The sequence below is a fragment of the Fringilla coelebs genome, assembly GCF_963513975.1.
Source record: "Fringilla coelebs genome assembly, chromosome: 4".
NCBI classification, from domain to species: Eukaryota; Metazoa; Chordata; class Aves; order Passeriformes; family Fringillidae; genus Fringilla; species Fringilla coelebs.
Window position 1 is genome coordinate 73331551 of NC_140032.1, and position 25237 is coordinate 73356787.

Genomic DNA, 25237 nt, shown 5'->3' on the forward strand with positions numbered 1-25237 from the left:
CGATATGGGTGTGCTGTATGATGAGAGTAATTTATTTGTTTTATGTGGAATTGATGGCAGAGCAGAGGAGGTTTTTGTATCGAATATGTGTTTTAGTCACAGTACTTGGGAGGGTGGGAGGAGTTGTGTTTTAGTGTTTGTTTTTGAGGTGCTTTGGAGTTCTCTTGTCGGCTGGGGTTTTTTTGTTGGCCGGTGGAGCTATTCTGACTTTTTTATTATATTGGTGGGAATTTGATGCTGTTTCTTTTGTTATTTTATTTTTAGGAATTTGGTATTTTCATTAGGCTTAGGATTTTGCTTTATTCGATGGTAAATTTTTTTTAAGGAGAATGGGAATGAGTTTTGAAAATATTTTGTTATTCAGAGGTTTTTTTTTAATTCAATTTACATGAGTTTATGTTAGATGGTAGGATTGTGTTTTTATTTTTGGGGTAGTTGGTTATAGGTGTATTGTATGTTTTTGAAGTGAAGGTGAATCGAGGTTTGTATTTGGTTGTTAGAGGAGTGGAGAAAAAGGTATTGGTAATGTTAATAGTGGCGTGTTACTTTGTTGCTTTGGATTTTAGGTTGTACTGGAGTTGTAATAAGTTGTTACAGTAGTGTTGAATGGTGGTGTTATTTAAGGTATGATAGTGTATAGTAAATTTTGTAAATTTCTATTTCTATTAGATTTGTGTATAGGTTGAATGGGGTTGTGGAAGGCTGAGTGGGCTTTATTGATTCCTTTTTGGTGTTTTAGTTAATGGAGTATTTTTTGGATGGGAGTTACACTATTTTGAGTTGTTTGGTGTTGCTGGAGGTGTATTGTTGTGAGATGGCAATGGGTACTTAGGTTTTCTTTTAAAGACATTTTATTGTAGATGATCCTAGATACTTGAGGTGAGGTGTTTAATTGTTTTATGTTCTTTGGCTTGATAGAAGTTATTTTAAATGTTTATTGGAGTTTTTTTTGTTTTTAAAATATTTGGTTTTGGGGAAGTTCATGTATAAAATGTATGAATTTTTGTATCGGAATAGACCTTTAAAATGTTACTTTTAGAGAGTTTTTTTAGCTTTTATTCCAGTTAAGTTTTGTGATAATTGTGTTCAGTTAGGAATAGAAGTAGGTTCTGTCTTCTATGTTGTGATGAGGGTAGCAGGGACTGCATAAGGGTGTAAATGTTAATGAGGGTTGTTATTGTTGGTGGTTTGAATGTGTTAGGTTAATTAATTTATATAGCTCACAAGACATGCTTTTTTTTGTTTTGATTTGGTTAGAGGTGCAACTTTTTTAGCTTTAAGGGTGTTTTGACAGAGATTTCAGATTTTTTCTTAAGGAGATTGGGCATGGGGTCTTTCAAATTGCGTTCAAGAGTTTAGTTAGGGGTAAAGGGAGTTGACTATTTTTGGTGGAATATTTGGGTTTTGTTCTTTTTTTAAATGTATGTCTGTGTTCTTGATTGTAGCTGACCAAGGGACCTCAGCGGGGCGACTGCGGGAAATTCCCGGCGGGCGAGGCGGCCTTCCTTCGCACCAGGCGTGGATTCTCATCTCCGGACGTCCAAGAGATAAGTCGAGGGCTATGTAACCCAGAGGGGATGAAAGCGAGGTGCTGGGAGGGCCTTTGGAGCAGCCGGTTTGGGGGCGGGCATGTGGGAGGGGTGGGCCCTTAGGCCATGCAAAGGAAAAGTCCCGCGGTGCTGAGGTGCTCAGGGCAGAACAGTCCCGGTGCTGCATGTCACTTGTGTCACTTGTCTCTCGTGCCTTCTGTGTCTATTGTCCCTTGTTTCTCTTTTGCCTTAATCCTCTGAGGGGCTGATCAGAAACCCCGGTGTCCTTCTTTGCAAGCGAGATCTCTGTGTTCCTCGGCCTAGTGCTGATTCCTTCCAAGCCTGTGCCCAGGAGCCTGGGCAGGCATTGGCATAGGATCTCTCTTCAGACCCATCCAGTCAGATGTCTTCTCAGGTCTTGTTCGGAGCTGTTCAGGACAGCTGTGCATCGCAGTGATCCATTCTGGCTGATTGGGACTTGCGCAGATTCCAGGCTAGCTAGAGGATTCTGATGGTAGGATCTTCGGGCACCCTTCTTTGCCGTGCTTGCCCTAAGTCCTTCAGGTAGCGTCTTGTTCCTCCAGGGTTCTCTGAACCTCGTGGGCTCGCCCTCACTCTCACCTAGGTCATCTCGTCCCCCCTTCTCTCGGTCCTCGCCGGCATCCTTCTCGCCGAGAGCTTTCTCTCCCCTCTGTGTCCCCTCGTTTGTCTTGTTCTGTGTCACTGGTGTCTGGGTGTTTGGCCCCAAGCTGCTCTGCCCTGCTGCCCAGCCTGCTGTAGGCATATTAAGACAAGTCCTGGAGATTGGTAATGCAGGGTGTAGCTGGACTTGAGATGGGATTTGCAGATTGGCACAAGATGTCTGGAGCTCTTAAGTTATCCTGCAGCGCTCTGCCTTTTGTCCTCCCGTTCCTTCAGGTGCTGCCAGATGAAATCCATGGCAGAGCGTCCCGTGCCTGGTGTTCGCTTCTCTGGAGCAGGTGAGGCATTGTTTGCCTTTGCAGGGGAAGCGTACATGGTGACTATGTGTTTACAGCACTGTTCTTTGCCTTTATTTTTAGGAAGTGAAGCAGGAGGAGTGAAGGTAAGTAGGCAAGGTGAGCAGTGGCCCCCGGATGGAAGCGGTTGGTGTTGCGCAGGTCTCGCTTTCTGCTGCATCTCTCAGCCTCCGCTCTCCTTTGTGCGCTTCAGGCGGTCCGGTGGAGTTGGGCTGAGACCCCCTCAGCATCTGGCCGTCAGACCCGGTTCCTCGCTCTCGTAAGAGCTGTTATTGAGGATCGAATTTGTGTTTGAGTCATTTTGGGTTTTTTTGTGTGTTTTTATGATCAGTCCTGGTCATTTTGATTCTTTTAAATTATAATTTTGCTTCCTTGAGGTATCTTTTTTGTGTTTTTTTCTGAGTTTTCTAACTAAATATTATACAATTGTGTATATATTGTGTTAATTTTAGTGATTTTTATTTGAGTGGTTGAATGTTTTTTAGGTAAGAGCGTATAAATGGTTTTTTAAGAATTTATCTTATGTATTGGATTGTTTGATTTGCAATTTCAATTTTTTGAGGGCTAAGTTTTGTTGTTACCAAGTATACTAACCATGGATGTAGGAAATGGGTTTTTAGGATTGGTAGCCAATAAACAGTGTATTTGGATGTGTGGTTTTAGTTGGAGTTGCTTATAAGTTTTGTTTTGGTTTTAGAACTGTTTGTGTTAGTTTTTTCTTGTGTGTTTTAAAAAAGGTTTGACACAGTAAGTAGCAATCTCCTGTGATTTCTTTTCTGTGGAAGCAGAAGTATAACTTTTAGTTTAGGTTATGAAATTTACTGGCTAGGCTGGTGGAATAGGAAAAGTCCTAGGGACTTGCAGTTTGTGGTGTGGCGTTGCACTCTAGATGGTATTCCTAGATTGACACAAGATGTTTGGAGCTGTGAAGTTTTGACTTTTGTCCTAACTTTTTTTCAGATGCAGAAGGATAAAATCTGTGGCAGAGTGCCCCATCCCAGGTGAGGGGATTCCCCTGAGCAGATCAGTCACTGTTTGTCTCTGCAGCAGAAGTGTAAATGGTGGCTCTGTCAGAGTGCTGTTCTTTGTCTTCATTTTTAGGATGCAAAGCCACATATGAGCATTTAAGGTTAGGTGGGCAAGGTGAGCAGTGACCAGCAGAGAGAAGTAGTTGTTATTGCTGAGGTCTCAATTTCTGGTGCAACTCTAAGTCTCCATTCGTGTTTGTGTGCTTTAGGCAATCCAGTCGGAGAATGCCAAGCCCCCGTCACCAACCGGCTGATGCGCCGAGTTTGCTGCTCTTGTGAGTCCTGGGGAAGTATTGCAGGACTCTGTGATGAAGCCTTTGTTTTTCTGTTCAAAGGTGTCACCCGGGTAGCCTTTGGCCAGAGCCAAGTGAGTCAGGGAAGCAGAGAGGAGGAGCGAGGCTCCCCTCAGGTTTCAGCAGTGCCACATCACCTTGTCTGCCCTTACCCCAGGTGCACCCTGGCACAGTGGTGTCGGTCTCTGAGCAAGCCTGAAGCGTGGGGCCCCAGGAGCCGGGCATCCTTAGGAGACGGTGAGTACTGGAATTGTGAGGTTTTGGGAAATTGGCTGCCCTGATCGTGCACTGATGTTTGGTTTTCTTTCTCTTGGCAGACTCAGAGACAACAGCCTGGTGTCAGACAGAGCTTCCCAGATGGCGAGGTGGCCTTCTTGTGCACCTGACATAGACTGGCATGCCCAGATGTCTGAGAGATAAGTAGAGGGCCAAGACCCACAGAGGGGATGAAAGTGGGGTGCTGGGTAGGGACCCACCGGGAGGGGAATTTGATTTGGCTTTGGGGATGGGGGTGTCCGCAAAGTGGCTCCTTAGGCCACATACAAGGAAAGTCTCACTTTTGGATGGCAGAGCTGAGGTGCGCAGGGCAGAGCGGTCCCGGTGTGTGTGGTGTCACTTGTCCGTCGTGCATTCTGTGTTGTTTGGGTATGTCCTGTCTTTTACCTTAGGCCTTTGAGGGGCCTCTCGGGAACCCTGGCATCATTCTTAGCATTGGTGATCTGTGTTGTTCGTCCTGGCACCTGTGCTAAGAACTTTTGACTCAGGAGCTCAGACTTGCATCAGAATCTCTTCTCTCTTTAGAAGCATCCATTCCCATGTCTTTTCAGGTCTTGTTCTGAGCTGTCTGGACAGCTGCACCCTGCAAGGATCCATTATGGCAGATGAGGACTTGTTAGAATGTGAGGTCAGGGAGAGGAGTCTGGCTGTAGGATTCTCGGGCATCCATCTTTGATTTATTCCAGGAACTGCATTCACTTAGCATCTTTTTCCTCCAGGCTTCTCTGAGCCTCATCAGCGCACCATCGATCTCATCTTAGTTATCTCATTTTGCCTTCTCTCAGTCCTTGCAGTCTTTTTCCTTGCCAAGAGGTTTCTGTCCCTGTTGTGTCCCCATTGTTTGTCATGTCCTGTTGTGTGTCACGGGTGTCTGCACAGGTTTGTGCTGGAGCTGCTCTGCCCTGCTGCATAGCTTGGTGCAATAGGCAAAGTGCTGGGGACTTGCAGTGGGTAATGTGGGGTGTTGTTGGTCTCTAGATGGGATTTGTAGATGGACCCAAGATATCTGGAGCTCTTAAGTTATCCTGCAGCACTTTGACTATTGTCCTCACTTTTTTTTTCAGATTCATATGGATTAAATCTGTTCCAGGGGGCTCGATCTCGGGTGAGGGGCATCCCCCAAGCAGGTCAGTCAGTGTTTGTCTCTGCATGGGGAATGTAAATGGTGACTGTGTCACAGCACTGTTCTTTGTCTTTCTTTTCAGGAGGTAAACCTGGATACCAGCAGTCAAGGTGAGCATTGGAGAGAAGCAGTTGTTATTGCTCAGGTCTCAATTTCTGGTGCAGCTCTAAGTTTCCATTCTCATTTGTGCCCTTTAGGCAATCCTCTCTGCCAGGCCCCCATCCCCAGCTGGCCGATGGATCAGGTTTGCTGCTCCTGTGAGTCCTCTGGATGCATTTAGAGGACTCTGTGATGACGCCTCAGCCTTTTCTATTTGAAGGTGCCACCCAGGTAGATTTTGGCAACTGCTGAGGAGATGCGGTGAGTCCGGGAGGTAGGGAGAAGGGGCGAGGCTCAACTCAGGTGTCAGCAGTGCCACATCACCTTGTCTGCCCTTACCTCAGGTGCACCCTGTGATAATGGTGTCGGCCTCCGAGCAAGCCTGAAGTCTGCAGTTCGAGGAGCCGGGCATTCTCAGGAGAATGGTGAGTAGCAGAATTGTGTTTTGGTCACTGTGCTGCTGAGGTTGTGCACTGATGTTTGGTTTCCTTTCTCTAGGCAGACTAAAAGACAACAGCCCGGTGAAAGCAGGAGCTTCCCAGATGGCGAGGTGGCCTTCTTGTGCACCTGACACAGACTGGCCTGCCCTGATGTCTGAGAGATAAGTAGAGGGCCAAGACCCACAGAGGGGATGAAAGTGGGGTGCTGGATTGGGACCCACCGGGAGGCGATTTTGATTTGGCTTTGGAGATGGGGGTGTCCACAAAGTGGCTCCTTAGGCCACATACAAGGAAAGTCTCGCTTTTGATGGCAGAGCTGAGGTGCGCAGGGCAGAGCGGTCCCGGTGTGTGTGGTGTCACTTGTCCGTCGTGCATTCTGTGTGTTGTTTGGGTATGTCCTGTCTTTTACCTTAGTCCTTTGAGGGGCCTCTCGGGAACCCTGGCATCATTCTTAGCATTGGTGATCTGTGTTCTTTGTCCTGGCACCTGTGCTAAGAACTTTTGACTCAGGAGCTCAGACTTGCATCAGAATCTCTTCTCTCTTTAGCAGCATCCATTCCCATGTCTTTTCAGGTCTTGTTCTGAGCTGTCTGGACAGCTGCACCCTGCAAGGATCCATTATGGCAGATGAGGACTTGTTAGAATGTGAGGTCAGGGAGAGGAGTCTGGCTGTAGGGTTCTCGGGTATCAATCTTTGATTTATTCCAAGAACTGCATTCAGTTAGCATTGTCTCCCTCCAGGGATGTCTGAGCCTCATCAGCGCACCATCGATCTCATCTCAGTTATCTCATTTGGCCTTCTCTGAGTCCTTGCAGTCATTTTCCTTGCCAAGAGATTTCTGTCCCTGTTGTGTCCCCTTTTTTTGTCATGTCATGTCCTGTTGTGTGTCACGGGTGTCTGCACAGGTTTGTGCTGGAGCTGCTCTGCCCTGCTGCATAGCCTGGTGTAATAGGAAAACTCCTGGGTACTTGAAATTGGTAATGTGGTGTGTAGTTGGATTCTAGATGGGATTTGTCGATGGACACAAGATGTGTGGAGCTTTTAAGTTATCCTGCAGCACTTTGACTTTGATTCAAACTTTTTTTTTTTTCAGATATATATGGATGAAATCTGTTCCAGAGGGCCCCATCCCGGGTGGGGGGGTTACCCCTTATCAGGTCAGTCAGTGTTTGTCTCTGCAGCAGTTGTGTAAATGGCGACTGTGTTACAGCACGGTTCTTTGTCTTTCTTTTTAGGAAGTCAAGACAGATATCAGCAGTCAAGGTGGTGAGCAGTGGGCCAGGTGAGCATTGAATAGTGTGCTGAAGCAGTTTGTTATTGCTCAAGTCTCATTTTCTGGTGCACCTCTCAGCATCTCTTCTCGTTTGTGTGCTTTAGGCAATCCACTTGGAGTCTGTCAAGCGCCGTCACCAATCGGCCGATGCTCCGGGTTTGCTGCTCCTGTGAGCCCTGTGGACGCATTAGAGGACTTGGTGATGAAGCCTTTGCCTTTTCAATTCACAGGTGCCACCCAGGTAGCCTTTGGCAATTACCTAAGAGTTGGGGTGAGTCGGGAAGGTCAGGAGGATGGGAAGAGAGGGTCCCCTCAGGTTTCAGCAATGCCACATCACCTTGTCTGCCCTTAGCCCAGGTGCACCCTGGCACAGTGGTGTCGGTCTCTGAGCAAGCCTGAAGCGTGGGGCCCCAGGAGCCGGGCATCCTTAGGAGACGGTGAGCACTGGAATTGTGAGGTTTTGGGAAATTGGCTGCCCTGATCGTGCACTGATGTTTGGTTTTCTTTCTCTTGGCAGACTCAGAGACAACAGCCTGGTGTCAGACAGAGCTTCCCAGATGGCGAGGTGGCCTTCTTGTGCACCTGACACAGACTGGCATGCCCAGATGTCTGAGAGATAAGTAGAGGGCCAAGACCCACAGAGGGGATGAAAGTGGGGTGCTGGGTAGGGACCCACCGGGAGGGGAATTTGATTTGGCTTTGGGGATGGGGGTGTCCGCAAAGTGGCTCCTTAGGCCACATACAAGGAAAGTCTCACTTTTGGATGGCAGAGCTGAGGTGCGCAGGGCAGAGCGGTCCCGGTGTGTGTGGTGTCACTTGTCCGTCGTGCGTTCTGTGTTGTTTGGGTATGTCCTGTCTTTTACCTTAGGCCTTTGAGGGGCCTATCAGAAACCCTGGCATCATTCTTAGCATTGGTGATCTGTGTTGTTCGTCCTGGCACCTGTGCTAAGAACTTTTGACTCAGGAGCTCAGACTTGCATCAGAATCTCTTCTTTCTTTAGAAGCATCCATTCCCATGTCTTTTCAGGTCTTGTTCTGAGCTGTCTGGACAGCTGCACCCTGCAAGGATCCATTATGGCAGATGAGGACTTGTTAGAATGTGAGGTCAGGGAGAGGAGTCTGGCTGTAGGGTTCTCGGGCATCCATCTTTGATTTATTCCAGGAACTGCATTCACTTAGCATCTTTTTCCTCCAGGCTTCTCTGAGCCTCATCAGCGCACCATCGATCTCATCTCAGTTATCTCATTTTGCCTTCTCTCAGTCCTTGCAGTCCTTTTCCTTGCCAAGAGGTTTCTGTCCCTGTTGTGTCCCCATTGTTTGTCCCGTCCTGTGCTGTCCTGTGTCACGGGTTTCTGCACAGGTTTGTGCTGGAAGCTGCTCTGCCCTGCTGCGTAGCCTGCAACTGGAGAAGTCCTGGGGCCTTGAAATTTGTAATGTGGGGTGTAGTTGGACTCTCGATGGGATTTGTAGATGGACACAAGATGTTTGGAGCTCTTAAGTTATTCTGCAGCACTTTGACTTCTGTCCTCACTTTCTTCCAGGTGCAGCAGCATAAAATCCAGGGCAGCGTGCCCCATCCTGGGTGAGGGGTTTCCCTGCGCAGGTCAGTCAGTGTCTCTGCAGCAGAAACGTAAATGGTGACTCTGTTATGGCACTGTTCTTTGTCTTTCCTTTTCGGAAGTCACAGCAGAGAGCAGCAGTCAAGGCCGAGTGGCCAAGGTGAGCATTGAGTAATGTGCAGAAGCAGTTTTTATTGCTCAAGTCTCACTTTCTGGTACACCTCGAAGCATCTGTTTTTGTTTGTGTGCTTTAGGCAATCCCCTCAGAGTACGCCAAGCGCCGTCACCGACCGTCCGATGGACTGGGTTTGGTGCTTTTGTGAGCCCTCTGGAAGTATTATGGGACTCGGTGATGAAGCCTCTGCCCTTTCTATTTCATGGTCCCGTCTGTGTAGCCCTCAGGAATGGCTGAGGAGTTGAGGTGAGTCGGGGAAGTAGGGACTAGGAGTGCGGGTCCCCTCCGTTTTCAGCAATGCCACATCACCTTGTCTCCCCTTAACCCAGGCAGACCCCTCAACAATGGCATTGGCCTCTGAGCCCGGCCGAAGCGTGCGGCCGGAGGAGCCGGGCATTCTTAGGAGAAGGGTGAGTGGCAGACTTGTTGGGCTTTGGCCAATGAGCTGCTAAGCTTGTGCCCTGATGTTTGGTTTTCTTTCTCTTGGCAGAGTAAGAGGCAGTGGCCTGGAGACAGCAGGGACTTCCCAGATGGTGAGGCCGCTTTCTTTTGCACCCAGCATGGATTGCCATGCCCAGCTGTCCGAGAGATAAGTACAGGGCTGTGGCGTGCGGAAGAGATGAAAGTGGGGTGCTGGGTTGGGAGTCACCGGGAGAGGTTTTTGAGTCTGCTTTGGAGTCAGGGATGTCCAAGCAGTGGCCCCTTAGGCCCCATCAGTTGTTGCTTTTGATCACAGTTCTGAGGTGTGCAGGGCAGAGCAGTGCTGGTGTGTGTGGTGTCACTTGTCCGTCGTGCATTATATGTGTCTGGGTATATTATGTGTTTTACCTTAGCTCTTTGACGGGACTATCAAAAACCTTGGTACCGTTCTTAGCATCTGTGATCTCTGTGTTCCTTGGCCTGGCACCCATGCCATAGAATTTTTGACTCGGGAGCTCAGACAGGCATCAAATTCCATCTCTCTTTAGAAGCATCCAGTCGTATGGCATTTCAGGTCTTGTTCTGAGCTGTATGGGCAGCTGCACCCTGCGAGGATCCGTTATGGCTGCTTAGGACTTGTAAGAATCTGAGGACAGGTAGAGGATTCTGACTGTAGGATTCTCGGGCATGCATCTTTGCAGTTCATGGAATCAATCCTTCTGTTAGCATCTTCTTTGTCCAGGCTTCTCTGAGCCTCATCAGCCCACCATCGGTCTCCCCTCAGTCAGCTCATTTTGCATTCTCTCAGTCCTTGCAGTCATTCTTCCTGACAAGAGGTTTCTGTCTGTGTTGTGTCCCCGTTGTCTGTCATGTCCTGTCCTGTGTCACGGGTGTCTGCACAGGTTTGTGCCGGAGCTGCTCTGCCCTGCTGCCCGGCCTGGTGTAATAGGACAAGTCCTGGGGACTTGAAATTTGTAATGTGGCGTGTAGTTGGACTTGAGTTGGTATTCCTATATGGACACAAGATGTTTGGAGCTCTGAAGTTATCCTGCAGACCTTTGACTTTTGTCATAACTTTTTTTCAGGTGCAGAAGGGTAAGATCTGTGCCAGAGGACATCAGTGTGGGTGAGGGGGTTCCCCTGAGGGAAATAATTCAGGGGACTGAGATCATCGTGAGCCCTGAAAGCCTCCTGAGCTGTTCTCATACAGACCTACCTTGTTTGGTCACAAAAATCAGTATTTCATTACTGTGTGCAAACTCGGGGGGAAGATTTTATTCAACATCTCTCAGAGGGACATTAAAGCTCCACTTTCCCTTTTCTTGAACAGCTTGAGAGCGTACTACTCATTTAATATTTATTTCAGGCATTTTTATCTTTTTGGAGAGCCAGAAAGACTGTTTGTGCATGTCTGTGCATTTAGTATCCACCCTGTCTCTAATACAGGACGGGAAAAAAAGGCTGCAGAGCTTCCTACAATGGGGTGTAAGTGCGAAGAAGGAGGAGACAGAGGAAGACTGGACTCAGCAATCAGGATGATCTTCTTGGGTTTCAAAAGCTTGAGTGGCACTTCAAGACATTTGCATCAGACCTGGTTCATTTTTATTACCCTTTTTTAATTAAAAACCAACCAAACAAATAGAACCCTGATCCATCCCTGCTGCTGCTGTTGCCACGTGCAACACAAACCCATCTTCCCTCTGCCTGGAACAGGTGAGAAATGGAACTAAACCCCAAAGGATTTTCTGCTCAGTGATTATAGGTGAGTTTGATTGGGAACTGTCTGAGAAATCTGATACATTGTTCTTCAATGTGAGGGTAGTTGAGCGTGCCAGTCCAGATCTGCAAACAGGCAGTGCCAGCCGAAGTGATAAAAAACCAGAACTGCCCATTGCTTGTGGTATGTATGGAATTTGGGGAGAGGGGGGTTTCATAAAATCAGGATGCAAATGAAGGAATCGCTTGTACATGTGCATATTCTTATCCTACAGGAGCCCTCAGCTCTGTCCCGAGAGTTAAACTGATATTTCTTTAAAAGCCCTCAAGCTTTTTGGAGGTTGCAGTTTGTGTCACGTTAGAATTCCTAGGGGCTGCCGTCAGGAAATGTGTGAGCCGAGTCCAGCCGGGCTGGGCCGAACAGAGCTGAGCTCTGCGGAATGGCCGAATGTGGCCGATTGTAGCCGATAATGGCCCTTGAAGAGCCGAATGCAGCTCAGAGTAGCCGATAATGGCTGAATGTGGCAAAAGTGTCACCGAACCGAGGCGAGCTCCGCCCAGCGCACCGTCCCGGGAAGGCCGGGGCGGGCTCGGGGTGGAGCCGGGGCTGTGTGAGGCTTCCCCGCCTGTCCCTCTGTCTCCCCCTCCTTCCTCCTCCCCGTATTCGCCTTCTCTCGCTCCCTTTCCCCCGTTTCCCTCTCCCCCCACAAACCCGGTTACTTCCTGTCCTGTCTCTATCCAGCTACTCCCTTCTGTTCCCCTTCTCCCCCTCCTCTGTCCACCCTCCCTCTACCCCCCTCGCGAGCTTTCCCTTTCCCTCCCGCTTCCCTCCAGAGCCCGACCTCCCCGCCTGCCCTTTCTCATCCCCTGCTATCGCCCCTCTCTCCCCGTCCCCCCTTTCCTTCCTTCTCCCGCAGCCGCGGGGCTCGGGGTGCCGGAGAATAAAGCCTCGAGGGCGGGAGCCCGGCGCCCCTCGGCCTCTGCAGGAGTCACCGCACGGGGCCGGAGGCTCTCGGCGGATCCCCCCGTGCCGGTCAGACACCCCGCCCGACGCCGCCGGACCCGCGGCTTTCCCGACATCATGCTGAGAGAGGCCCCCGCTCTGTGCCGTGCCGTGCGGTCGCCGCCGTCTGTGCCACGGCCTCTCTCTGCCCCTGGGCCGTGACAGCGCGGCTGGGGAGGAACCTCAACCCTTCTGGGGGCTGCCCCCCTTTCTTGTTGCAGCAGAATCCCTTTCTGGGGGGGACGTACGTGTGGAAGGGGCTTGAAGGAAGCGCTGCGCTGCCGTCCAGGGCAGTTGGACTCGTTCTGTGCCTTCTTTAGGGGTGAGGAAAAGGGGCTGAAGACTCGGGGCTCTGATGCCATTTGGGGCACCCCAAGGTCCCAAGGAGAGCGAGCCGCACTGCGGTGGGTGGCGAACGAGGGGGTCATGCTGGGTGCCGACCTCCAGAGGGATCCAAAGCTGCCCCCAAATTCACAGGGAGGGGTGGGTGTAGAATGCTAAAACCTGTCAAGTTATTAGTTTGTATGGGTATTGGTAAAGAATAGGAATTCATTTGGGAAGAAACCCTCTCTCTCTCCACTCTCTATCCAGCAATGTAGGAAACTCTGACAAGAGATGGGTAGTAGTTTTGGAAACATTGCCTTAACGTTTTTATCTAGGAACGGACCGAGCTGTGCCCTGAAACCATAGGAACAGCTGCAGGGGCTGAAGGGAATAGAAAGGGCTCTCGGGCACCTTTGGCCTCCGTTCTCTGGTGGTCCCTAAACGGTGTGGCAGTCCCGGAAGAGGCGCTTGTCATCCAGAGTGCAGAACCCAAGACCTGTAAAATCCTAGCTCTGCCTTGTGTTTCATCTGGTTTTCTTGCTTCATATTTATGTTGTCACAGAGAGCAAGGAAAGAAGAAATGTGACTGATTCCCACTGTTGCTGTGCAAAGGCTTTTTTTGAAGGTTGGTGTCCTTATAATCTCTTTTTCCACTCCAGGCTTGACTTTTCCCCTCCTTTTTCGAGGTCTGCTGCATTGGGTGTCCTAAGGAGGGCTGGGTTCCTCAGCAGGGGTCTTAGGAGGTGGCGCCGGCTCTGCTTTTTCTAAAGGTGTATCAACGTGTGCTACCTGAATGACAGTTTTCTCCACTGGAAAGCTTTCCCTCAATGCCATTGGTGCACGTACGTGTTTTAATTGTGGTCCCCAAACCGTGTGGCAGTCCCGGAAGAGGCGCTTGTCATCCAGAGTGCCAAACCCACGACCTGTAAAATCCTAGCTCTGCCTTGTGTTTCATGTGGTTTTTTTACTTCATATTTATGTCATCACGTGTTTTAATTGTGGACCCAGACGGACTAAGAAAAGCCAACACGTGTAGCGGATTTCTGTTTGCTGTGTGTCTGTGAGAAGCGGGCTGTGTGCCAGAGGGGGAGAGGCGCTGTTGGAGGGCGGCACCAGCGCCAGGTGTGAGTGTGAGGATGAGGAGGGGCCGGCCCGTGCCGGGGGCTGTTTTGGGGGGAGGGTTTGCCTCAGCTCCCTTTTATGTGGAGCTGCTGAGTAGAGGGGTTTATGGGGGCTCCCGGGGCTGTCTCCTGGAAGGACGGTGAGAGCTTCTCGCAGGGTCTGGGGGAGCACCAGGATCCGCACTTGGATGCTGGAGCATTGCCTAAAGGAGGTGCCGAGGGACGAATCTTTGTGGCGGGAAGCAGCATCCGAACAGGTGAGCCCGTGTGGATTTGGAGCAGGGACTTTTGTCCTTTCCCTTTGAAATTTCGTCTTTCCAGTACCTCCCCGGTGCCCCCAGGAAAGAAAAATGGAGCTTATGAGGAGAAAAGAAATGAAGGAAAGGGAAGCAACTACTCTTCTATTATTGTCTGTGTTTGAGCTGTGGAGGGATCCCCCTTCACTTGTGGTTTTAAGGGTGTTGATTGAAGGCAAACCTGGCTTTTCCAGGCTGTTAGGGGTACCACAGGGGTGACAGGAAATCCCTGCGTTCTATTTTAAGGGGAATGGAGAAAATATTGTTGTCGCATTATGGGATTGATTTGAAGGTTGCCACCCCATTTTCATCCTCCAAAGGTTTAAATGGAGAGGGCAGCCCTGTTCCTCCTTTTAAAGGGTTTGTATTGAGATCAAAATCCTCCTTTCCCCGTCATTTGAAGGATTTCATTTGAGTGCCACCTTTTCTGCTATTATCGGGGATGAAATTGAAGGGGAGAACACGTTTATTTGCCCTTGTGGAAGTGAGGTGAGCCCCGCCTGCGGGTGAGTTTCGGGGTCCAATTGCAGGAAGCTGCAGCTGTCGCAGCGTTCGCAGGGTTGAAGTGGGGCCGTGCCGCCGCATTTGAGGGCGCTTCTTGTGCCCGTGGCCCGGCCCGGAGCGTCGCCGCTCGGGAGCCCTGCCGGCAGCGGCCGGGCACTTGCCGAGGCGGCCGGGGAATTTGGCGCGGCCGGGCTGCCGCGGGAGCGCCAGAGCCGCGCCGGTGCGGGCCGTGCGGAGCCGAGGGGAGCTCGGCCGGGCCGGCGGGCGGGAGAGGCGGCACGGGCGCTGCGCTGGCCCGGCCGGTGCCGGCCGCTCTGCCCGCTGCGGGCGCGGGGCTCGGGCGCCGCCGGGGCGCGCAGGGCCCGGTGCCGGCCCCGGCGGGCAGGGGGGAGCGGGCGGGGGTCTCCGGGGCGGCGGCGCCCCTGCGTGCCGGAGGAGCCGCCGGAGGAGCCGCTTTCCTGCCGGGAGCCGCGCTCCGTGCGGTGCCGGGAGCGCGGGCTTCGATTGCTGAAAGGTCTTTGGTGTCGTGGGTTTGAGGTGGGTTTTAGCGATCTGTTGTATCGTTTGGTTCTGTTTGCAGTTGGCGTGTGCCGAGGGATACGGTGTTCTTCCTGACCGTGATGGTTCTCGCTTCAGGAGGTGATGATAAGGGGTTGTTTTTTATGGTTTTATGTTGTTGTCGGGTTTATTTTTTTTTGTTTTTGTTCTCTTTTTTTTTGTGCTGAGGTACGGAATGGTTTTAAAGGTGTACAAGGGGTTTTATGGCTCGTAGCGTGAAGCAGAGATTTTACCTTCTGTTGCGGTGGCTTTTATTAGCGTGAGTGTGCAGTGTTTCTTTTGGTGGGTTTGAGGTGGCGTCGTGTAGTTAATAGGTGAGGGGTTTTTAAAAAATATTTATCATAGCGCTTTTGTTTATCATCTTACAGGGCTTTTACTTATTTGGTCTGTTTGATTGGAGTGTACGGTTTATCGTTTCGGATCTTTTGGGAGATAGTGTTTATGGTTACGTTTCTCTTTAGGCTTTGTCTTTATTTCTAGACGGCATGTTTCTTTTGATAAATTGAGGCACTGTGGGTTTATTCAGTTAGGAATAATTTTTTTGTTGCAATTTTGAGTTGATTTAGTTTTAGGGATTTTGTTTGGTTGTTTTTTTTTTTGTTTTTTTGTGTTTTGGTTTTTTTTTTTTTTTTTTTTTTTTTTTTTTTTTTTTTTTTTTTTTTTTTGTGGTGGAGAGCCGTTGTTTATTATTTTTATTTTCCGTAACATGGGTATTTATATGGCCGGTCTTTTTAGGCAGTTTTTTAATTTGGGTAGTTTTTTTTTTTCTTTAGTGGTGTCGGATTTTATATATTGTTAATTACTTCGTGTTTTAAAGTTATTTTTATAGAGTTTTGGTTATTCTTTGTGTCAATGTAGAGGTAGAGTTTTGTTTTTCTTTTTTAGTAAAGTTCTGGGTCACTGGTGCGGTTTTGTGTTTAGCGAGTTGGTTTGATTTTTTTATAGTAGTTTTTGTGGTTTGCTGTGTGTGTTTCTACAGGGTTTTCTTTTCTATTCGTTCTATTTTTTAATGTGATAAGAGTTGTAAGTGAGAAGAGCATGGTCTGGCGATTTTTTTGGAGGCAGTTAGTTGGCTGGTGGAGGTATCTTGATGTTTTGGACGATATTGGTGGGAATTCGATGCTGTTTGTATGTAATTTTATTTAGGAATTGGAGTTTAAATGTAAAATTAGAACTATAACGATAAATAAACAAAACAATTAAATGTATAGAAATGGGAATAAAAAATTAAAATTTTAAATATCGACCGGATATGTAAAAATGAAACTTGTAGCAAAAATAGTCTTATACAGTAGAATAAGTTACAATGTTGTTTACTATTTAGTATTTAATATCTTTATAGGAATATATAAAAATAGATTACAGATATAAGCAAAAGTTCCAATAAAAATATCAATCTAGAAATGTGTTACAAATATATGCAAACGTATATTAAAAGAAAAATAGATAGAAAAAATGAAAATCTGTACAATATGTAATACAAGTAATACTGTATAACTCTTATTAGAATATTTTATAGGAAATCTATAGATAATGATATAAATACAGTACGTCAATATGTTATCATATACGATATAACAAATTACAAACATAAATAAGAAAAATATTAATATAAAAATATTTTTAAAGTAGTTTATATAATGGGTTTTAAATAATTATTATTTGGCAATAGGCAGGGTTTTGATTACAAAAATTTAAAAACAGATAGTATAAAGGTGGAAGTTTAAGTACAGAAATATAAATACAGAACGTTTTACATAAAAATTAACAATATAAAAAAGTTGTAGCCATAGATATGATACATATTATTAATATTAATTTAAAGTTATTTTTGGTATTCTATCTATATTATATGTTATTTTAAATATTGGATATCGATAGTCTCTATAAATACAAATGTGAATATAATAATAAAAAGTATGAATATAAAAATATTTCAATATAGTTTAAAAGATGGCTTTTTTTGATATTTTGTGGGATAGAGATGGGCTTTTGTTTTAAATAAAACAATTACTACCGGACTAGAAATCTAAATGTAGAAATATACAATCAATATATCAAGATATTTATAAAAACACAAAAAATAAATGAATACAAACAATAGGAATAGACGTAATATATAAATTACATAACACATCAATGTCCGTTATAAAGATGCATTTGAATATAAATATGAAAAATATAAATATTAAATGTATTTAAATATGGTTTTGAATAAAGCGGGCTTGTTTGGTCCTTGTTGGGTTAGAGGCAGGTTTTTGGCATTTATTTCGGAGGAGTTTTTGGCGGAGCTGGCTCCTGTTCCTTTTTTGCCGCCTTCGCTGCCCGCAGCCCCGAGGCGAAGACACGCACACGCACCCCGGTAAGTCTGCCGCTTTGTGCGCAGAGAGCGGTACTGGAGCCCCCCGAGTTGAGCCGATGATAGCCGAGTTTAGCCGAAAATAACCGAGTTTAGCCGAAGAGCCGATGATAGCCGAGTGTGTCCGCTATTAGCCGATTTTACACCAAGAGCCGAATATGACCGAGTTTAGACGGACCATGCCGAGCTCAGCCGAAGAGCCGAAACAAGCCGAATTTAGCCCAGTTTAATTGAACAGGAACGAACGTCGCCGCCTTCGGACGACTCGTACGAGCTCAGCCGAACCAAGGTGAGACCAGCCGAACCTTGCGACCTCGACCGAACCCGAGGCGAAGTTTCCGGGCCTGGCTGAAGCGAAGCGAGCTCAGCCGAACCAAGCCGCCTGCTCTCGTGCCGCTAATTAGCGTGAGTACGGTCACTGCCCAATTAGCTCCTGCCCAACCCCGCGCTGCCGTCCGTGTCCCTGCGAAGGCCGAGCCCGCGGGACGCGGCAGTGGGAGAGCCCCGAGCTGTGCAACTGGAACGTGAGGGGCGGCGCTTTCCCGCCCTGAGGGGAGCCGAGCCGCCCTCAGGGGAGCCGAGCCGCCCTCAGGGGAGCCGAGCCGCCCTCAGGGGAGCCGAGCCCAACCGAGCCGCGCCGAACACACAGAGCGGCTCCGAGTTGGCTCGAACCGCGCCCAGCGGCGCCCAAGAGGCGAATCCAGCTGAATACAGCCTACAATAGCCGAGGTTAGCAAAAAATAGCAAAAAAATTTTGCCGGACAGTGTCGCCTAACCGAGCTCCGCCCAGCGCACCATCCCGGGCAGGCCGGGGCGGGCTCGGGGTGGAGCCGGGGCTGTGTGGGGCTTCCCCGCCTGTCCCTCTCTCTACCCCTCCTTCCCTCCTCTCTTCCTGGCCTTCTCTCGCTCCCTTTCCCCCATTTCCCTCTCCCCCCACAAACCCTGCTCCTTCCTGTCCTGTCCCTGTCCCGCTACTCCCTTCTGTTCCCCCTCTCTCCTTCCTCTGTCCACTGTTCTCCTTCCCCCCCTCACGGGCTTTCCCTTCCAGGTGTGAGCTGTGAGGATGATGAGGGGCCGGCCCCTGCCAGGGGCTGTTTTAGGGGGAGGGTTTGCCTCAGCTCCCTGTTGTGTGGAGCTGCTGAGTAGAGGGGTTTATGGGGACTCCCGGGGCTGTCTCATGGAAGGACGGTGAGAGCTTCTCGCAGGGTCTGGGGGAGCACCAGGATCCGCACGTGGATGCTGGAGCGTTGCCTAAAGGAGGTGCCGAGGGACGAATCTTTGTGGCGGGAAGCAGCATCCGAACGGGTGAGCCCGTGTGGATTTGGAGCAGGGACTTTTGTCCTTTCCCTTTTCAATTTCATCTTGCCAATCCCTCCCCGATGCCCCCAAGAAATAAAAATGGATCTTTTGAGGGGAAAAGAAATGAAGGAAAGGGAAGCAGCTACTCATCTATTATTGTCTGTGTTTGAGCTGTGGAGGGATCCCCCTTCAGTTGCGTTTTTAAGGGTGTTGATTGAAGGCAAACCTGGCTTTTCCAGGCTGTTAGGGGTACCACAGGGTTTAGTGTGCTGTTTGTCTGTGTTATTTTTGGTTGGTGTGTTTTTGTTTGGTGGGTTTTTTTTGGGTTTTCTTTGTATTGTTTTGGGTTTTTTTTGTCTGTTGATGCTTTTGGTTTTTGTTTATTCGTTTTATTTTTTTGGAACATGGGTATTTATATGGTGGGTGTCTTCAGTGGTTGGGATTTTTATACCTTGTGAAATACTTCTGTTTAATAAATTATTTTTATAGAGTATTGGTTATTCTTTGAGTTCGAGTTTTGATTTTTTTTTAGCAACTTTCAGGGCCAGTGGTACATTTTTGAGTTTAGTAGGTTGGTTTGATTGTTTTTTTTAGTAGTTTTTATGGTTTGCTCTGTGTGTTTCTCTAGGGTTTTCTTTCATTTTCGTTCTACTTTTCTGATGTGGTAGAAGTTGTTAATGAAAAGAATCTTGTGTGGGTTCTTTTTGCAGGCAGCTGGTTGGCTGCTGGAGGTATTTTGATTTTTTTGGACGATATTGGTGGGAATTTGAAGCTGTTCGTTTTGTCATTTTATTTAGGAATTGGATTTTAAATGTAGAATTATAACTCTATTTAAACAAAACAAATATATGTATAGAAATAGGAACAGAAAACTCATGTTTTAAATATAGACCGAATATAGAAGAATAAAACATAAGTAGTATTATAAATTACCATATATATGATATTATCTATGTCAGCTATTAATGATTTTTATAATATATAATATATATTATGTCCAATTCATAATATATATTGCAATAAGTTACTATATTGTTTAATATGGAATATGTTATATGTTTATAAAAGTAAATATGAATATAGATTATAACTATTTTTAAAACCCATCCAAAATATAAATCTGGAAATGTATTACAAATATATGCATCCATTTATAAAGATATAAAACATTCATAAGTATTAAATAATAAAAATCAATACGATCTATAATACTAGTAATACTGCATGTATCCTATCGTAGGAAAAATGTATTAGGAATATATATTTATAGGACATCGGTATGGTATCATATAATAGATTAAAAATATTAAATATAAATATATTTTAAAAACAGTTTAAAACAAAATGGTTTTTTGTTTTTTATTTGGCAATAGGCAGGGTTTATATCAAAGAAATTATGAATACAAATAATATAAAGGTAGAAATTTAGGTATGGAAATAGATGATAAATACCTACATAGATATAAAAATTGAAAATATAAGAAAAAATGAGTTGCAGCAGCAAATATGATACATAAAAATAATAATGTTTTTTGAATGTTATGTTTCTTACATATTTATAATATATTGCATCAATAGAAACTAAATATCAATATGGTGGATTTGTTAAGCTATTTTCTTTATTTGACTAGTTATGCTCTTATTTTTTAGTGCTTTAGATATTGCTTTTATTGTCAATTTGTCTGGAGTTTTAAGTTAATTTTATAGAGCATTGGTTTCTCTGAGTTCAAGTAGTAGTGCTTTGGTGATTTTTTTTAGTACCATTCAGGGTCTGTTGTACAGTTTGGAGTTCAGTTCAGTTGTTTTTGTGATTTGCTGTGTGGGTTTCTGTAGGGTTGTTTTATATTTCTGTTCCATTTTTGTGCTGTGATAAGAAATCTTAGAAGGGCGTAGTGAGGGTTTTTTCCTGGTAGTTGGTTGCATGGTGGAGTTTTTTCAGTTTGTGTTATTTGTTTAGGGTTTTTTATTAGTTAGAGATCAGTTTTTTCATTAGAGATTCAAGTTGTTATTTTGGGGTAATTTGTTACTATTTTCAAGGTTTGAGGGTGAAACAGATTATCGATATGGGTGTGCTGTATGATGAGAGTAATTTATTTGTTTTATGTGGAATTGATGGCAGAGCAGAGGAGGTTTTTGTATCGAATATGTGTTTTAGTCACAGTACTTGGGAGGGTGGGAGGAGTTGTGTTTTAGTGTTTGTTTTTGAGGTGCTTTGGAGTTCTCTTGTCGGCTGGGGTTTTTTTGTTGGCCGGTGGAGCTATTCTGACTTTTTTATTATATTGGTGGGAATTTGATGCTGTTTCTTTTGTTATTTTATTTTTAGGAATTTGGTATTTTCATTAGGCTTAGGATTTTGCTTTATTCGATGGTAAATTTTTTTTAAGGAGAATGGGAATGAGTTTTGAAAATATTTTGTTATTCAGAGGGTTTTTTTTTAGTTCAGTTTGGATGAATTTATGGTAGATGGTAGGATTGTGTTTTTATTTTTGGGGTAGTTGGTTATAGGTGTATTATATGGTATTTAAGTGAAGGTAAATTGAGGTTTGCATTCGGTTGTTAGAGGAAGGGAGAAAAGGGTATTGGTAATGTTAATAGTGGCGTGTTACTTTGTTGCTGTGGATTTTAGGTTGTACTGGAGTTGTAATAAGTTGTTAGAGTAGTGTTGAATGGTGGAGTTATTTAAGGTATGATAGTGTATAGTAAATTTAGTAAATTTCTATTTCTATTAGATATAGAAATAGGTTGTATAGGTTGAATGGGGTTGTGGAAGGCTGAGTGGGCTTTATTGATTCCTTTTTGGTGTTTTAGTTAATGGAGTATTTTTTGGATGGGAGTTACACTATTTTGAGTTGTTTGGTGTTGCTGGAGGTGTTGTATTGTTGTGAGATGGCAATGGTTGGTAAAGCTTGCTTTTACATGTGGTTTGGCTGCAGCCAGGCTGATTTACTGAGAGTCTTTACATGGAGCTTGGCTGTGTTATACTGAGGTCTGCATGTTTGGGATTTTACTGCTCCTGCACTAAGACAGGGCAGGTCTTAATTCTGTAGAACAGTTTAGATAAAGTGAGAAGGCAAACCCAGCCTGGCACTGCTCCCTGCAGCACCATAATAAAAATCCTCAAGCACTGTAATGCCCCAGTTTCCTCCAACACAACCCGGGCTCCTGAAGTTGAATGTTTTCTGTTTTAGATGCAGGGGATTAGATGCAAATCCTTCCCTCCATTTCAGAGCTGGGATCCAAGTGGCTTTCAGCCACGTCAGCTGCTCCACCTTGGTGTGGGTTGAATGTATAGTCAATAATATATTACATAAAGAATGAGAATTATTAAACCTTTTCATAACCAGCAATCTATAATCAATATTTCTCCAGGCAGTTTTAGCTGCATGCCTGTTAAAGTAACAAAACTCCCTGAAATTGTTATTCCCGACCCACACAAAACATGCTGGCAAACTTTAATGAGTAACTCTGAGGTATAAACATGGAAGTGTTATTTTGATGCAAAGATTCAGGCATGACTTTTGTCTGACATTAGCTCCTTTTGAAACACTTGTCCACAGGTTGGCCCTTTACAAACCGTAATAACTCCTGTCTCTCTAGTATTAATCAAGCTAATTCCTTACAGAGAAATAGGATTATTCACTAATTTTTCAGTCTCACTCTTCTCTCCCCTGTACATCTCTGGTTTTCGTTGCTTGGATCAAAATTCCCATTACCTGCAATTTTCTTGTTTTATGCTTCCAATGCAAGATGGGAAAAAAACCTTCCAGGCTTCCTATCACATAGCTGCCAGTACTGTTCTAATTTTGATTTTCCTTCCTTTTATGTGCAGTGACTTGGATTTACATGGACACAGGTTTTATATCAATTGTCTCATAACTTGTCTTTACTTTTGCCTGTCAGGTCTCAGAGGAGATAAGGCTGGGAAGGAAAGTAAAGGGGGAATTACAGTTATAGTGAATTCACTTCCAAGAGTCCACCTAGAGAGAGAGATATAATTTCCAGATGCTATTGCAGGACTTAGCAACTTAACAGGGCATTACATGTCATTTAAAACTTTTAATCTCATACCAGGGACTGAGCTGCAAAAATAGTCCAATGAGCAGAATACTGTAATAAAGCAAAGAAAATGCTACTCAGTGAGCAAGTTTTCTAGAAACAACCATGCTCAGCAGATGAATTAGAAAAGGCAGAACAAATCCTTTCACCTTTGGTCAGTTCTTGAAGCAGTAATCTTAGTGAATCATCCGAAAAAACCAAATATTTTCTCAGTGAAAATGTGAAGGAAACACTCCAGCCATTAATGTTTTGACACAGAAAGAGTATTTGATATTAAAAATTTTTAAATGCTTGTGGTAAATGCTTGTGATTGTGAATAGGAATGCCACTCCTAAGTAAATAAATATACATGAGAACCAAATATTCAGATACAAGCTCTGGAGTGGCTCGTGTCCAGGGAGGGAGAAAGAAAAAAAAAAAAAAAAACAAAAACAAAACATTAACCTGACTTGTTTCTGGGGCTATAAAAGCTCACTGTAGTGAGCAAAATTGTCTCCCGTTGAGTCCTTGCCTTAATTTCACAGGGTTCTTGAGAGTTCCACAGGATAGCATGGAGGAAAATCAGGGAAGGTGGGCAGCAAGGTATATGTCAAGGTCAATTCTGTCCAGGAGACTGGATGGGTCAGGGAGGGTGGGATATTTCTATCTGACTCAAGAACAGATTGTTCATGTGGCAGCAGTGGGGAAAATGTTTCCATCGGAACCTACACCACCGACATATCCTGGCCTCTACTGTTGGCTCTGGATCCAAGTTAATAGACTCAGTTTGGGCCTGTAAAACCCAACTGGGCTGTACCATGAATCTTTTTGACAGCCTGGACTCTGTCCTGGCCCAGGAACTAGAAATTCCAAGGATTGCTTTTGTCATTTACCTCCTAACTGCATATATTTGGAGTTGCTTATCAATGCAACCTTTTAACCCTAGAATGTAAGAATTGTGACCTGCCCCCTAAGGTTGGGCCCATCATACTTATGTGGACTCACCTCTACTTAGCATTGGCAATTAATTTTATGTCTTCTAGTCCTTGGTTGTGAAAAGCAACCTTTTTCTTTTCCTTTCTTTATCTCCTGGAAATTTTGAATATTATGTCTTAAAAGGTAGGATATTTACACACACAATAGACGTCTGTTAACAGATTTTGGCAAGACAAAAGAATATACAACTTATACACTTCTGCTTATGAATCTAGAGAAGGCTATAAAGTGAAGGAAAAGAGAAAAAGGTGCTCCCTTCACCTTTCTGTGAAGGCAGGCTTTGGCTTCTCCTAAGGTTTCCCTGACACAAATCCATCTGGTGCCAATGCTAACTAGTCCCCATAAGTCTGATGGGCCCAAAATTAAGACTAGTCTCAAATCTTGTATTATAGTGTTAAATGTTGCATTGATAAACCACTCAATGGCCAAAAGAGGACATTTTTAAACCTTTGTGCGTTTATTCACAGTGACAGAAAAACTACTTTTGCTTCTGGTGAGGGGGAAAAACCCCAAATCCTCCAAGTCTATGGTAAAGCCTAAAACATTTCAGAAGGGGGTTGACTGTCTCCATACAGAGATTATGTGGACAATTATCAACCAATTATTAATTAAATTGATAAATGATTGAAATAAAATCTAAGTAGGAGGAAAAGACAATATATTACAACTAAGTTGTTGAGAAGTGAGAAATGTAGGACATCCAACTGAGAAATCTGCTCCTTGTATGGCTACTGAAAGAAACAGTTATTTTCTTTAGCTCTCCAGAATGTAAATCAAATTTGATGCAACTATTTAATCCAATTGAAGCAATGACTCCCTTATCTACAAGACTCAATGTAGGCTGCTCACAGGAGAAAATTTAGTGGGAATTTAGCAGGAATATTTCATTTTCAAGGCTACTGGTTGCAACTTGGTGAGAAGTTCTCTCTTCCCCCTTTTCGACTCAATACTGGCTGTGATTTATTAAGATGTATTTCAGGATTACCTGCAGACATGGTGATTTTTGTTGGAAGCCCACACTCAAAATTGCACTGAAATTTGGTGCAACATGGGAACCATTGTAATCAGGAGCTCACCACTGAAGCCTAGGAACAATTCTGTGGAGGGTCATGTTGCATCTTGTCCAGGGCTTTCACAAATTAAAAATCCATTTATATATGAATTTTAAATCAAAGCACAGCAATCCTGTGCTTTGATTTAAAGCACTTTCATTTTTCTCTTTGCCTCAAACACGGACTATGTTCAGAGTTCTTGTTTGAGTGCACACCGGCGTAAGTCATGGGAAACTTTCTTCAGCAGTCAAAAAAACTCTCTATTAATGCTACTAAATTTCTGACACGAGCAACTGGGTAAGACTAGGATAGCAAACTGTTGAATTTTTTTTATTGTTTTATTTATAAGCCAACCAAGGCAGATGTGAAACCTGAATTTTCCAATGGGATATGCTGCCACAGGCAGTTTTTTTCACCTAGATTCCCTCTTTCCTTTGCCTCAGGAGTTTTCCAGGCCCCAGTGTTTCTGCATGTGTGGGGTTTTCTCTCTGCAGATTGTTGCCTGTTCAGGTTTCAGCACTGAGGCTTAAGTGCTGGTGAAAAACTTTATAATGAGTACTGACTGCTGTTAAAAATCACAGGAAAAGAGAAAACCTAGAGAAGGAGGAAAACACCACTAACAAAGAATTTTATTCTAGTTGATTTTTATCCGAGGAATTCTAATAATTGCTCAGCTAGATAACATCCCAGTTCCAGAAATACGGTGGTTTGCAAGAAAATTCAGTGAGATTTTCTTGTGCATTACAGGAGGGCCTGAAGC

The 25237-nt window shown here is 45.2% G+C and overlaps 2 long non-coding RNA genes across 2 annotated transcripts; both read left to right on the plus strand.

Moving 5' to 3' along the window:
- Positions 1-8278: 8278 nt before the first annotated feature.
- On the plus strand, positions 8279-11073 carry LOC311153169. Its single transcript, XR_014616123.1, has 4 exons — positions 8279-8779; positions 8874-9040; positions 9124-9204; positions 9285-11073. It is a non-coding gene; the product is annotated as an uncharacterized lncRNA (long non-coding RNA).
- Positions 11074-12116: 1043 nt separating this feature from the next.
- LOC311152825 lies at positions 12117-13174 on the plus strand. Its single transcript, XR_014616097.1, has 3 exons — positions 12117-12255; positions 12820-12882; positions 13028-13174. It is a non-coding gene; the product is annotated as an uncharacterized lncRNA (long non-coding RNA).
- The last annotated feature ends 12063 nt before the right edge of the window (positions 13175-25237 follow it).